The sequence below is a fragment of the Helianthus annuus genome, chromosome 4 (genome assembly GCF_002127325.2).
Source record: "Helianthus annuus cultivar XRQ/B chromosome 4, HanXRQr2.0-SUNRISE, whole genome shotgun sequence".
NCBI classification, from domain to species: domain Eukaryota; kingdom Viridiplantae; phylum Streptophyta; class Magnoliopsida; order Asterales; family Asteraceae; genus Helianthus; species Helianthus annuus.
Genome location: NC_035436.2, coordinates 171,430,653 through 171,446,255, shown reverse-complemented (window position 1 = coordinate 171,446,255; position 15,603 = coordinate 171,430,653).

The window sequence follows — 15,603 nt, the reverse complement described above, 5'->3', positions numbered from 1 at the left end:
GACAATGAAGTTGTCGCTTCCGTCGGGCAGTGTAAGAATCGGTGCGTTGCACAACATATGTTTGAGGGTTTGAAAGGCAGTCTCTTGTGCGTTTCCCCACACAAAAGGCTTGTCCTTATGGGTAAGAGCGATAAGCGGCACAGCGATCTTGGAGAATCCTTCGATGAATCGTTGATAATAGCCCGCTAGTCCGAGAAAAGAACGAACTTCCGACGGGTTCTTAGGCGTAATCCAACTTTTGACAGCTTCAATCTTCGCAGGATCAACATGGATACCCCGACTATTCACTATGTGACCCATAAACTGAACCTCCTCCAACCAGAATTCGCACTTGGAGAATTTGGCATAGAGTTGGTTCCCCTGAAGTAACTCGAGAACCAAACGTAGATGTTGCGCGTGTTCGGCTTTCGATTTGGAATAGATCAAGACATCGTCGATAAACACGATGACGAAACGGTCAAGATAAGGCTTACACACACGATTCATGAGATCCATGAAAACCACGGGTGCGTTGGTTAAACCAAAGGGCATGACAACAAATTCGTAGTGGCCATAACGGGTTCGAAAAGCGGTTTTAGGAATGTCTTCCTCTTGAATCCGTAGCTGATGGTATCCTGAACGCAGATCGATCTTAGAAAAACATGCTGCACCTTGTAGCTGATCAAACAAATCGTCAATTCGTGGCAAAGGGTATCGGTTCTTGATGGTTAGCTTATTCAATTCCCGATAGTCGATGCACATCCGGAACGACCCGTCCTTCTTTTTGACGAAAAGGACTGGCGCGCCCCAAGGAGAGGTGCTCGGGCGAATTGTAACGCCTCGTATTTTTGTATTTTTATATTTTTAGAAAAATTCAAGTTCGTTTCTATTTTTAGAAAACCAGATCGAAAACGGAATAAAACGTCAAACGACGCATTTTACGCGCTTTTAACGCAACCGACGGTCAAGCGCGACGACAACGACTACCGGTACCATTTTACATATTTTTTTAAAACTAAAATTATATATTATGACGTTCCGACGATTTCGGGTTTTGAAAACGAATTCACAAGTACGATTGGGCCACTCAAAACACGGGATTGGGCTTGTGGGCCTTGGGCCCAAGCTCACTTAAAACAAAGGATTAACCTAACTATAAATGTGTAGTGAACCCTAGATCATCTCATTTTTAATCAGCCGCATATGATCTTCTTCCCTCCCAAAAAAAAAAAAAATACCCAACTTATATCCTTGTATATACACACAAATGAAGAGGAGAGCTTCCCTCAAACACATCACCCACTGTCGATCTCTCTGTCTCCTTCTCGAAGTTCGGTGACCGGACATAACTCCTCCGGCGGCCCATCCCACACGCACTCCCCTCCTCAGTTACAAACCTCCCTTCACCTCTTGTCTTCTTCTTAAACCATCACACGACCCTCCACCATGTTCGATTAGACGGCCGACCACCACCATTTCGGTGGTGGTGTTCAGCGGCAGGTTCACCGAGCAAAGAGAGAGAGAGAGAGAGAACGAAGCAAGAAGACGGCAGCCGGCATGAGTGGGTCCGACGGCGGCAATAGCCGCGTTTCAGTGGCGGCGACGCTCGGCGACCAGTCACTGCCCTCCGGTGATAGTTTCAGGGCTGATTCTGTTCGTTTCGGTATACAATTCTTATTCTTTTGTTTTTGTTAACTTTCTGTTATGATACAATGAATCCTCAATTCCAATTGAATTGAAAAGCCTAGAAACCACATAACAAGTTTACGTTCATGTTTTTGTAAAGAAGAAGATGAATAGATGATGCTGTATATTTTGGTTAAACTAAAATAAAAATACAAATTATTCAGGTTGTGAAATGTTGTTTAAAAGAAACCGAGTTCGATACCCAGCCACCCTATAAATGCGTTGTTTTTTTTTATGCAAATAAGGTGACAAGTATATTCTGGGTTGTTGTAAATGGTTCATACATTACACATTATGGATATTACTTAAATCAGCCCATCCATTTGAGATTTGAATACTACCACGTGAATATATATGTATCTATACATATATTCATATATAAAAAAATAGTATAGTTTTAATATTTTAATATGCTATTACATATTCATATATATTTAAAGGAAATCGGTTCTATTTATTTTAGTATATAATAACTAGTGTTATTAAGTATTTTGAAATTAGTATTAATAAAATCATTAAATTCATTAATAATTTAAATAATTAACAATTATTATATTCTTTTATAATATTAACGAGTTCGTTATGTATTATTTAGGATAACCATTTCGTTCTTTTGGATTCTCCAATCTTTACTCGTGCGTTATTTCAAGGAAACTCCATACGCAACTAAGGTGAGCATACTCGATCCCTTTTTACGCTTTATTACCTTTGGGATGCAATACATGTACTTTGAATCAAATACACATACATGCTAGAATTTTATACAAATAATCTCTATATATGCTCATACGAGTTATACATGCAAACATACGTGTTATACTTGCAATCATACGTGTTTAAATTCATATGCTTATACTTAGTTATTGCCATGAAAAAATCTGTTTAAAATATTTTTATACTTATACTCAAACTTGTATGCTCGCCAATACTATTTGTATTGATCTATGCTTTAACATGTATTGCAGGATTTGGATCATACAAGGAATCTAGTAGGGTTGCCTAAAAACGCATTAGACTCTAATACTTGTACTGTACTTTATTTTCAAACATGTTGTATTCTGTTTCCAATACTTGTAACAATTAACTATCAATGAAATGAAATTTAATTAGTTGAATACTTATTGTGCATTATTTATTTTAATCTTGTGGTATTCTAGTTCAAACCGTGTAAAATGTATTTATTAAATACTTGACACAAGATAGCGTTATGAAGTCTCTTGCAATCTTCACATTTCGTCGCACTCCGATGTTTCCGCCATCGGTTGGGGTGTGACAGATTGGTATCAGAGCCATAACTATAGAGAATTAGGTAGAATTGCCATGTTCGACCTAGTCTATAGTCTAAGTACCAAAACTTGACCATTCCTCATTCTTGCTTAATATGTGATTCTTCCTATTTGCTTCTACCTCTTCTTTTGTCTAATTAGACGATGTGCCTTTTCTAAAAACATTTCAAACAATACATACTTGAAGAACCCATATTCCACAATCGAAACGACTCACTAGAATAGGGGTGATTCCCGCCTTTGGTGACGGATTTCAATCCACCTTACGTGTTATTTTGCACGAAATTCACCATCAAGTCAGGAGTGATATCCGTATCTTGATGGGAATTTCCATTTCATACTCTAGTGGTTCTTTATTGACGAGTCGAGATTTTATCTGGTTTCGTTCAATAAACCACATTTTGGGGACGAAATTGTCAAGCTAGGATTGATATCCACACCTTGGTGACTGGTCCCGCTCAATGATTTTCAATCTCGCTAAAGTTTCGTATTTTCAATCAAATTAGGGACATGCTATCTGGAAGGGTAAAATACCGTTAATCGTCTGGCGACGAGAGTATTATACCTATTAGGCCAAAACATGTCTCCCTAATTCGAAAGGACTTACGGGTCACTTTGGAATAGTCGAAGTTTCTAAACATGAAACGTTCCAATATTTTATCAAACCCCTCTTTTATGCTATCTCGATATCTATGTGATTTAATACTTGTTATCTCTTCATTTCAAAACCAATGTTATACTAGAATCGATTTATCATCTAACCATTCAATACATACATACTAATAGTTATACTTGGTTCGGGATTACTGGGTGATTCTTATGTGATAAACTTGTCATTAACTTTGATCAAAGCCACAACTTAACATGTATAGCGCTTGTGTAGCGCTATAGGAGTAGCGCCCGCCCGTATTCTTGAGGTCATGTTAAGACATTTTGCGGTACACGATGGATTGACAATTAGTCATTAACTTTGATCAAAGCCACAACTTAACATGTATAGCGCTTGTGTAGCGCTATAGGAGTAGCGCCCGCCCGTATTCTTGAGGTCATGTTAAGACATTTTGCGGTACACGATGGATTGACCTGTTTATTCGCATGCCAGTAATGCGTTAATCTTGATTAACTAAAGTATGTCGTGTGGATTGTTCAATGATTTTTTTTACATATGCTAATGCTAGTTATACTTGATTCGGGATTTCTGGAACATTCTTATGTGATAAACCTGTTATTAACTTCGCAAGAAGCCACACCTTAACATGTATAGCGCTTGTGTAGCGCTATAGGAGTAGCGCACCGCCCATATTCTAGTGGTCATGTTAAGTTAACAACATTACACCCTTTTTGTTGCGACGATGAGGGGTAGTCAACATTGCGGTACACGATGGCTTGACATGTTTACTCACATGCCAGTAATACGTTAATCTTGGTTAACTAAGTATATCATGTGGTTGTTCAAAGATTTCACTCCTACTCTATACTCTCTCATACTTAAACACAATCATGCTTACATACCTAAATCTTTATACGTTATCACACACACATTCATACTCGTAATACGATAATGTACCCTGACCCATACACTACTAGTACAAACTATGCGGATCATGCACATACCAAAATAATCGCGGATGCATACGTGATTATATTGGTAGATGCATGAAAACCATAGTAGGTTCTATTGTGTATTATAACACGAGTCGCGAAATGGACGTAACATGATATGGACATGGTGGATATGCCGCTGGTACTTCCTATATATAAGTGTTCCTACCATATTACCAAACTTTCGTAAAAACGTGCCATGAGAAATTCGGTGTTTCCTCACCTCATTGAATGCAAACTTTGATCACACACCGCCTATTTCTCGGTTATACCTAAAACACACTTCGAAAATGCCATATTTCCCTAAGGTCTTCCTCTTAAATAAATTTCGGGACGAAATTTCCTAAAGTAGGGGAGACTGTAACGCCTCGTATTTTTGTATTTTTATATTTTTAGAAAAATTCAAGTTCGTTTCTATTTTTAGAAAACCAGATCGAAAACGGAATAAAACGTCAAACGACGCATTTTACGCGCTTTTAACGCAACCGACGGTCAAGCGCGACGACAACGACTACCGGTACCATTTTACATATTTTTTTAAAACTAAAATTATATATTATGACGTTCCGACGATTTCGGGTTTTGAAAACGAATTCACAAGTACGATTGGGCCACTCAAAACACGGGATTGGGCTTGTGGGCCTTGGGCCCAAGCTCACTTAAAACAAAGGATTAACCTAACTATAAATGTGTAGTGAACCCTAGATCATCTCATTTTTAATCAGCCGCATATGATCTTCTTCCCTCCCAAAAAAAAAAAAAAAATACCCAACTTATATCCTTGTATATACACACAAATGAAGAGGAGAGCTTCCCTCAAACACATCACCCACTGTCGATCTCTCTGTCTCCTTCTCGAAGTTCGGTGACCGGACATAACTCCTCCGGCGGCCCATCCCACACGCACTCCCCTCCTCAGTTACAAACCTCCCTTCACCTCTTGTCTTCTTCTTAAACCATCACACGACCCTCCACCATGTTCGATTAGACGGCCGACCACCACCATTTCGGTGGTGGTGTTCAGCGGCAGGTTCACCGAGCAAAGAGAGAGAGAGAGAGAGAACGAAGCAAGAAGACGGCAGCCGGCATGAGTGGGTCCGACGGCGGCAATAGCCGCGTTTCAGTGGCGGCGACGCTCGGCGACCAGTCACTGCCCTCCGGTGATAGTTTCAGGGCTGATTCTGTTCGTTTCGGTATACAATTCTTATTCTTTTGTTTTTGTTAACTTTCTGTTATGATACAATGAATCCTCAATTCCAATTGAATTGAAAAGCCTAGAAACCACATAACAAGTTTACGTTCATGTTTTTGTAAAGAAGAAGATGAATAGATGATGCTGTATATTTTGGTTAAACTAAAATAAAAATACAAATTATTCAGGTTGTGAAATGTTGTTTAAAAGAAACCGAGTTCGATACCCAGCCACCCTATAAATGCGTTGTTTTTTTTTTATGCAAATAAGGTGACAAGTATATTCTGGGTTGTTGTAAATGGTTCATACATTACACATTATGGATATTACTTAAATCAGCCCATCCATTTGAGATTTGAATACTACCACGTGAATATATATGTATCTATACATATATTCATATATAAAAAAATAGTATAGTTTTAATATTTTAATATGCTATTACATATTCATATATATTTAAAGGAAATCGGTTCTATTTATTTTAGTATATAATAACTAGTGTTATTAAGTATTTTGAAATTAGTATTAATAAAATCATTAAATTCATTAATAATTTAAATAATTAACAATTATTATATTCTTTTATAATATTAACGAGTTCGTTATGTATTATTTAGGATAACCATTTCGTTCTTTTGGATTCTCCAATCTTTACTCGTGCGTTATTTCAAGGAAACTCCATACGCAACTAAGGTGAGCATACTCGATCCCTTTTTACGCTTTATTACCTTTGGGATGCAATACATGTACTTTGAATCAAATACACATACATGCTAGAATTTTATACAAATAATCTCTATATATGCTCATACGAGTTATACATGCAAACATACGTGTTATACTTGCAATCATACGTGTTTAAATTCATATGCTTATACTTAGTTATTGCCATGAAAAAATCTGTTTAAAATATTTTTATACTTATACTCAAACTTGTATGCTCGCCAATACTATTTGTATTGATCTATGCTTTAACATGTATTGCAGGATTTGGATCATACAAGGAATCTAGTAGGGTTGCCTAAAAACGCATTAGACTCTAATACTTGTACTGTACTTTATTTTCAAACATGTTGTATTCTGTTTCCAATACTTGTAACAATTAACTATCAATGAAATGAAATTTAATTAGTTGAATACTTATTGTGCATTATTTATTTTAATCTTGTGGTATTCTAGTTCAAACCGTGTAAAATGTATTTATTAAATACTTGACACAAGATAGCGTTATGAAGTCTCTTGCAATCTTCACATTTCGTCGCACTCCGATGTTTCCGCCATCGGTTGGGGTGTGACACGAATAAAGCCTTTTTCGAGTAATTCCTGGAGTTGGTTTGAGAGTTCCCTCATTTCAGATGGAGCGAGTCGATAAGGAGCTTTGGCAACGGGGTTAGCTCCAGGAATGAGGTTGATACGAAAGTCGATATCACGACTTGGTGGTAGTCCGGGAAGATCATCAGGGAACACCTGAGGGAATTCACGAACCACTGGAACATCTTTGACTTCAACTTTCTTTTCCTTTCCCTTCTCCGCTACTACGATGTTGGCCAAGAAGGCTCGGTATTCCTTTTGGAGATACTTGCTGGCTTGAATACACGACATAAGCTTAAGACCTTTCGAGGTTGTTTCACCGTAAACACATAGGAGATCACCATTCGCGAGCGAGAATCGAATCATCTTTTCAAAGCACACAACTTCAACATGGTTTTCACGAAGAAAGTCCATGCCGATTATGACATCAAAACTTCCAAGTTGCATCGGAATAAGGTCGATCGGAAAGATGTGGTTGTTGAGTTCGAGAGTACAATCACGGAGTATTGAGTTAACGGCAATAGTTCTCCCTGTAGCAACTTCGACTTCGAATGACGAGGATAGATAAGAGCGTTTACGACTAAGGAGCTTCTCGAATTCAAATGACACAAAGCAGTTATCGGCTCCAGTATCAAACAAACATGATGCATAAATACCATTCACAAGGAACGTACCATTAACCACGTTGTTATCCACCTGAGCCTGGCGGGCATTGATGTTGAAAGTTCGGGCATGGGCTGCTTGCTGCTTCTGCTGAGGCTGCTGTTGTTGCTGTTGCTGCTGGGGCTCTTGCTTGACTACCCTGTTCGGGCATCTGTTGGCAAAGTGGTTAGGGTCACCACATGCAAAGCAGACTTGAGCATTGATTGCTGGTGCTAGAGCTGCTGGTTGGCCTTGAGGAGCAGGGAGTAGAGCTTGGTTGACAGTAGCTTGGGCTGGGGCTTGGCGAGGACCATAGCGACAGTTCGCAGTGAAATGACCGTAGAGGTTGCAGTGAGCGCAAAAGCGACAAGCTAGACCCACTGGATGATGATACGAACATGTCGGGCAGAGTGGGTGAGGGCCTGTGTATGCACGCTTTGCTGGCGGTGCATTGATCACTGGAGCTGAATGCTGGTGCTGCTGCTGCTGAGCTGGTACAGATTGTAGGGGAGCAGCGGTGGTTGCAGCAGCACAACTCTTGTTGCTGGAGCTGTTGTTGTTCTTCTTCTTCCTTCTTGTGGACTTGGAGGATTGAGCAGATGAGTCGGTGGGTGTTGCAGTGGCTTGATGCAGAGACTTGGTTTGCTTATCCCAAAAACCAGACTTGACTCGCTTATCGTTGATCTCAGCGGCGAGTAGGTAGGTTTCTCCGATCGTTGCTGGCTTGGCCGCGTGAACAAAATCGGCTACACAGTCGGGTAGGGCTCGGATATACTTCTTGATGGCTTGATCTGAGGTCTTGACTTGATCAGGATAGATTATGCTAAGCTGCTTGAAGCGAGCAGTGAGAGCAGCGTTGTCTCCGTCTTTCTGCTTGATTCCCCAGAACTCGTCCTCCAGCTTTTGGTGCTCATGAGGAGGGCAAAATTCTTCGATCATAATCGCTTTCAACTCCTTCCATGATAGCCCGTAAGCTGCATCATTTCCGCGCTTGTTTCGTTCGGCCGTCCACCAGTCTAGAGCACGGGACTGGAAGACGCCTGTAGCATTGAGAGTACGGAGATGCTCAGGACATCCGCTCTGGCGCAGAGTGACTTCAACCGAGTCGAACCAGTGAAACATGGCTGTCGGACCATCTTCGCCAGTAAACTCTTTTGGCCCGCATGCTTTGAACTGCTTGAAGCTGAAAGCAGCTTTGCTTGAATCCTTAGGGATTTCAGCTCGTGATTCTTCAGACGACTTGCTAGCGTTCTCATACACCTCACTCACAGCTTTCGCCACAGTTTTTGGAGATGATCGCAGCGAGACGTCTGTCCCTCTTTTCCTGGCGGGTAAGTGGGGCTCGAGGTCGGGATCCAGACGACGACATGGTCTGCATTAGACATCGTCACGAGTCTCAACACAACGAAATCGAATCTCACCTCACACGTCTACTACTATCTAAAGCTTAGAATCACGTCGAAATACGTATCACATAAACACTTAAGCACATAACCACATAACCACAGATACACATAAGCATAGAAGCACCTAGAACACAGAAGCATAGAAGCACAAAACAGACACACGTAAATTACCTAGGCATTTAGTCACTGAGGTAGTCAGAAAACAGAAACCTATCCTTCAAAGCTCGAGTGTCGTTCGAATATCGTGTCGAATAGCATCGTATAGTATAACCTAACTCAGTCGTATAGCACAGTATAGTATGATATCGTCTTAGAGTTGCGATAACTGGATGTCGAATTGAGATAGAACAGCAATTGCGAGTCGTGTGTGTTGATAGCAAAATCGAATAATATCCCAAAACATAAGCGTAAAACAAGAAAGCACACATAAACATATAAAATCAAAAAGTCATCAGAGTACACAGTTACGGTTCTCGGAATCGAGACGCATAAAATCGAGAGATAGATTGTCTGCGGCTACTAGACATCAACTACCCAAGGCAACTCGACTATTCACAGTAGACTTGTCGTCACTTTCGACTCTGGAGGTTGTGTTTCTGCCTCGATTCTTGGGCATTCCGCACGCACTTCCTAGGTCATACTTGTGAGTTCAGGTCGTTGGAGTCCATCGAGGCCTTGGTGAGATAAATAAAATCCAGAACAAACTGCCAAGGTCAGGGTTTCACCCCTTGGCTTAGCAATTTCTTCCTTGTTTTTAATAAAATAAAGGAGGTTATTCGTCAAAATATGGATTTCACTCCTGATTTGGCATAACCTCCTTGGTTTGTTGGTGAAAATAACGAGATAAGCATGAACAAACGAATAAAATCAGCATAAGTCAGGCAGTTTGGTCAGGATTTTGCGGCTTTCACATCTATTCCCAACTGAATCGCCTGACTTGGATTGAAAATTCGAGTGTAGTCATAGTGAAGGATTGCAGAATAAGCACATAAACCTGGTCTGATGGTTCCTAACTATAGTCTAGGTCTCTAAGACAGCGACCCGGACTTGGTCGTGTCTGCCTATTTCCCTATAGTTATGGCTCTGATACCAATCTGTCACACCCCAACCGATGGCGAAATCATCGGGGCGCGGCACTGAGCGAAACAGATTGTTCAAAGAAATTCCATAACAACTATTATTACCAAATAGTTTTAAGTATCACGTCCCATACCGTGACCCATAAGATAAATCTAGTTATTACAGACATAGATATCCCTTAAACAAAACAAGTTCCGACAACTCAGATTTAAACATGTAAATATAAATTGTCTTGGTTTCTAGACTCATCATAGCCTCGATTTCATCACCCTGCACCTAAGCATCCTAGCAACTTAAGCACCTGTCACATACGTTAAAATAAAGTCAATACATATAATGTAAAGGTGAGCATACAAGTTTGATAATAGCATATAGAGTTTGAATAGTTTACGCATAACCAGCACGTACACAGAGAGCAAAGATGCATGTAAATTATCGACATGGACCTATCAATACCAATGACTGCGGGTTGACTGTCCGAGACAGTTTGCACTACATGATCACCACCGTAAATCATGCAAGTTGATTGTCCTTAACAAACCCCGTGTGAACGGGTGCTGAGTCCAAACTATAGTACTATGTTGCTAAGGCAGGTAGACAACTTTCCACGTGTAAACATAATAACAGGCATACATTTAATCATGTAATACATGCAATTGGTTAGCGTTCAAATAGTTTGTATAGTGTGTTCGATGTGATTTTGATAAGTAACGTATGTAACACCCAAAAGAGCTAAAGCAAAAAGGGTTCGAGTATACTCACAGTGTTTGATTATGGATTGAAGGGAGCGCTGAGAGTAAGATTAGCCTGAGTAGTTCGATAGCATAACGGTAAGTAACGCGAAAAAGTAAACAAGTATGGATGGATCGAATGGGCTGGTCGATCGAACGGCAGGTTCGATCGGACGGCCTGTTCGATCGGCTGGTATATCCAACTGGACAGTCCCGTTCGATCGGCCGGTTGGCTCGATCGGCTGGACCATTCAAGTGGATTGTTTCTTCCTCTGGTGTGTTTGTGTTAGAGGATTTGAACTTTTGAAGTTTTTGTTGCAGTATTTGACAACACTGAAGTGTTCCTACCTTTCAAGTCGGTCGATCGAGCGGTTCGCTCGATCGGCTAGCTCACTCGATCGGCTAGGAGTTTCAGGATTAGTCCTCAACTGAATGTCACTCGATCAAATAGTCTGTTCGATCGGCTGGCATTCCCTACTACGAACAAGTTGTGAAACGATTAAGTGTTGAAGCATAGTATCTCATGATCCGAATAGTAATGTTTACCCATCGAGTGACCCATTCGATTGAACATTACCTCGTCAATACTATACTTCGAAAGTTTGGAAGTGTGGGACCCGGTGCTAGCCGATCGGCTGGCCCGGTCGATCGGCTGGCATGTCCGATCGGCTGGGCTGTTCGAACAGCCTAGCCGTTCGGCCAGCATTTCTGACCTGGTCGGCCTTTCGTCTAACACTTGGCTGTCGGTTTATTTGTCATTCTTTCAAGGTAACTTGACAGCGTGTTGAACTATGATAACCTCCGTTCCTACTTGTTTCCTTGGCTCGAACAGGAATCACCCAAGTCCGGCCGGTGAACGGTTCGGAATGTCGGTTTAGAGTTTAACCCGAAATCGGTGAACCTTGTTCATAGAACCCGAATCTTGAACCTTTTAACTATTTGAATGATTAGTTAGCCGGTTCAAGCTCCGTTTTTATCGGTTTGAAAGCATTGAGTGTAAAAGAGTTGAAAGAAAGTTGGGAATCCTTCTTTCAATCCTTCTCATCATGAAAATGTTTAGATCTATGATGGATCTTAACTTGTTTATGTGGAAATCGGTTAGATCTAAGCTAATCATAGTGGAATGAGACCAAAACATGATGTTCTTTAAGAATACCATGATGACATCACCCAAGAACACTTAGATCTTGGTGATTTCACGGTTAGAATCCAAGTTTTGAAAGATAGAAAGGTGTAGAATCAAGTAATGATTAAGAACGTACAAGAATTAGAGTGAGATCTTACCGGGATTGAGAGAAATCTGAGAAAAGGTGAAGAAGATAGCTGGTTCGGTCAGAGCTTTCCAAAAATGGAAAGTATGATAATGACAGCCCTATTTATAGGCTTCCAAAAGAGGAAAGTGGCAGCCGATCGGCTGGGAGATCCGATCGAGTGGGCTGCTCGATCGGCTGGCAAGGTTCTAGCCGATCGGCTGGCCTGTTCGATCAGGATGCTTCCTGTTCGATCCGCCACGCACTTCGAGTATTTTGCGACGATTTTCGACGTCTCGATTTCGATGGACGATGATACGAATACGATAGAGTTCTTAGTCAAATTACTTTTAATCCCAACCACTATATGTAACATACAATCTTCTATAAGTCACGTTTCGATGTCGGTTTCGATTGAGTTTGATTGCTTTTCGAGTTTCGATTCGATTTTCGATTGATTTGCTTGAATACCACACCAAACATAAGGTAAGCACGCACAAGTAACACATAAGGCACACACACACGTATAATAATAACACAATTCGCGTAATTCGAGTCTCGAGTTCGATTGATTGTTAGATCGGTTTGATTACTGATTGGTTATCCTTATCGTATTGTTACTTCCTATCATTCACAGTCGTAGATCGGTTCGCGTTAAAACACATTCGATTACTTCGGTTCTTGCTGATTACAACACTTACTCCACATAATACAACTAAAACACAAAATCGACTATTTACAGTCAAAGAAAGTCAAAGTTGACTTGGACTTTGACTTTGACTTTGACATTTGAAAACACGGGGTGTTACATGAAAGACTATAAACTGACTTATAGAAGAAGTGATCATTTAAAAGTGGTAGGCTATTCTGATTCTGACTTTGCCAAATGCAAAGATGACAAGAAATCCACTTTGGGCTATATCTTTATGTTAGCAGGCGTACCTATCTCATGGAAGAGTCATAAACAACAGTTAAGCATAACTTCCACAATGATGGCAAAATACATTGCTGTTTATAACGCAACCTGTCATGGAATGTTGCTTATAAATCTGATCATTGGACTCAAAATCGTTAATTCCATTTCTAGACCATTGAAGCTTTATTGTGATAACTCAGCTGCCGTTAGTTTCTCGAACAGTAATAGTTCAACTGGAGCTGGTATATCTCGATACAAAGTATTTGTTCGTACGAGAACGAGTTAAGGAAAATAATCTTTGTATTGAGTATATTAGTACTAAAAATATGCTTGCGGATCCGATGACTAAAGGTCTCCCACCTAAAGTTTTTGAAGAACATGTTTCGAATATGGGATTTACTAAAGACCTTGTTTAATAGCATATTGTACTAACTTATGTTTAATTACTGAAATTTTCCTAGTTTTCATTTTGTATGTCTCTAACATATGTTCTGCCGGTTTAATGACATATAGACAAATATAAATATAAATACAAATCAAACATTAAAGGGCTTACGTGTATATTTTGATCATAACTGTTAGGTTTTAAATTGAGGCTATAATATGACTAATGGGGGTCCTGAGTCGAACTCCCACCTAAAGTTTTCGAAGAACATGTTTCGAATATGAGATTTACAAAAGACCTTGTTTAATAGCATATTGTACTAACTTATGTTTAATTACTGAAATTTTCCTAGTTTTCATTTTGTATGTCTCTAACATATGTTCTGCCGGTTTAATGACATATAGACAAATATAAATATAAATACAAATCAAACATTAAAGGGCTTACGTGTATATTTTGATCATAACTGTTAGGTTTTAAATTGAGGCTATAGTATGACTAATGGGGGTCCTGAGTCGAATGATGATTTAGCGGTTGCATTTCTCTGCTACAGCTCTTGGTTTAAAGCTAAAATGAGTATTAACTCCAGATCAGACTTATCTAATACTCATAATAAATGATTACTTAGTTAAGTGAGAAAATGTAAGATTAAATATAATTATTATGTAACCATTATAATAATTTATATTATATAGATCAAAATATATTATACCTATTATAATTAGTTGGTAATATATTATACCATTATATTATACTATCCATGTATATAAACGCAAATTTTACTAGTTTACATTTCACAGACAACAAAACAACAAAAATAAAGAAATTTGCCTTTAAAAAATATATATTTTAGTTAGTAATGATCCAGGGTAGTGATGATATCAACTTATCTGGCGTTGTGCATCACAATATTTTACTTGTTACTAGTTAGGAATATTTATATCATCAACGTTGAATGAATTTATTATCAATCATTCCATCATTCGCTCATCTTTACAAATCAAACTATGTATTATATGATACGGGTAAAGTTACTGTACAAATAAAGTTAACGTACTAAACGCATGAGTTGTATGAAAAATACAAAAGCACGCGGTGACATTTATGTAATTATCTGCTTGTAGGGTAATTATCAAAATTACTCTACAAATGGTAATGTAGAGTAATTTTGTAAAATGTTCATGTAGAGTAATTTTGTTCTTGTAAAGTAATTTTGATAAAAAAAACCTAACCCCCCCACCCCCAAAAACCTAAAAAAACCTACCCCACCCAAACTAAAAACTAAACCATAAAGCTAAACCCCATAACTAAATGCTAACAAAATTACTCGACAAAATCAAAATTACTCTACAGGATCAGTTTCCAAATTTCTCTACAGGATCATTTTACAAAATTACCCTACATGATCAAAATTACTCTACAGGATCATTTGTAGAGTAATTTTGAATTGTATGTTGTTTGATAAACTTGCAGTGTAATTTTGATTCACTTGTAAAATAATTTTGATGCAGAGTAATTTGATACACTTGTAGAGTAATTTTGATAATTACCCTACAAGAACAAAATTACTTTATAAGAACATTTTACAAAATTACTCTACAAAAGATCAAAATTACTCTACTGGATCATTTGTAGAGTAATTTTGATAGTTACTGATAATTACAAAAATGCCACCGCACTTTTTTTGTCTTTTCCTTCAGTTCGTACGTTTTGTACGGTAACTTTATTTGTACTTGATCTTTATCCTATATGATATATTTAATTTTACCTGTTGTTAGAAGTTTATATGCACAAACTTATAAATATATACAAGTAGGGACGAGCACGGTACCAGTTCGGTACTGAAAGTACCGGTACCGAAAAACGAAAAAAAGTGGATACCGATACCGGTATCGAAAAATGAGGAAAGTGGGTACCGGTACCGAATATACCCAGTAAGATTCGGTACGGTACCGGTACCCGATCCCAAACTCATCCCTAGATACAAGCATATATGTATAAAAACTCTTAAAATTAATTATAAAAAACTGAACATAACTTGCAATTTATTGTTATAAACTTATATATTTATTTTACATAAGTTTGTGTATTTATAAATATATATTTTCCCAAACAAGGGAAAAAAATTTAAATA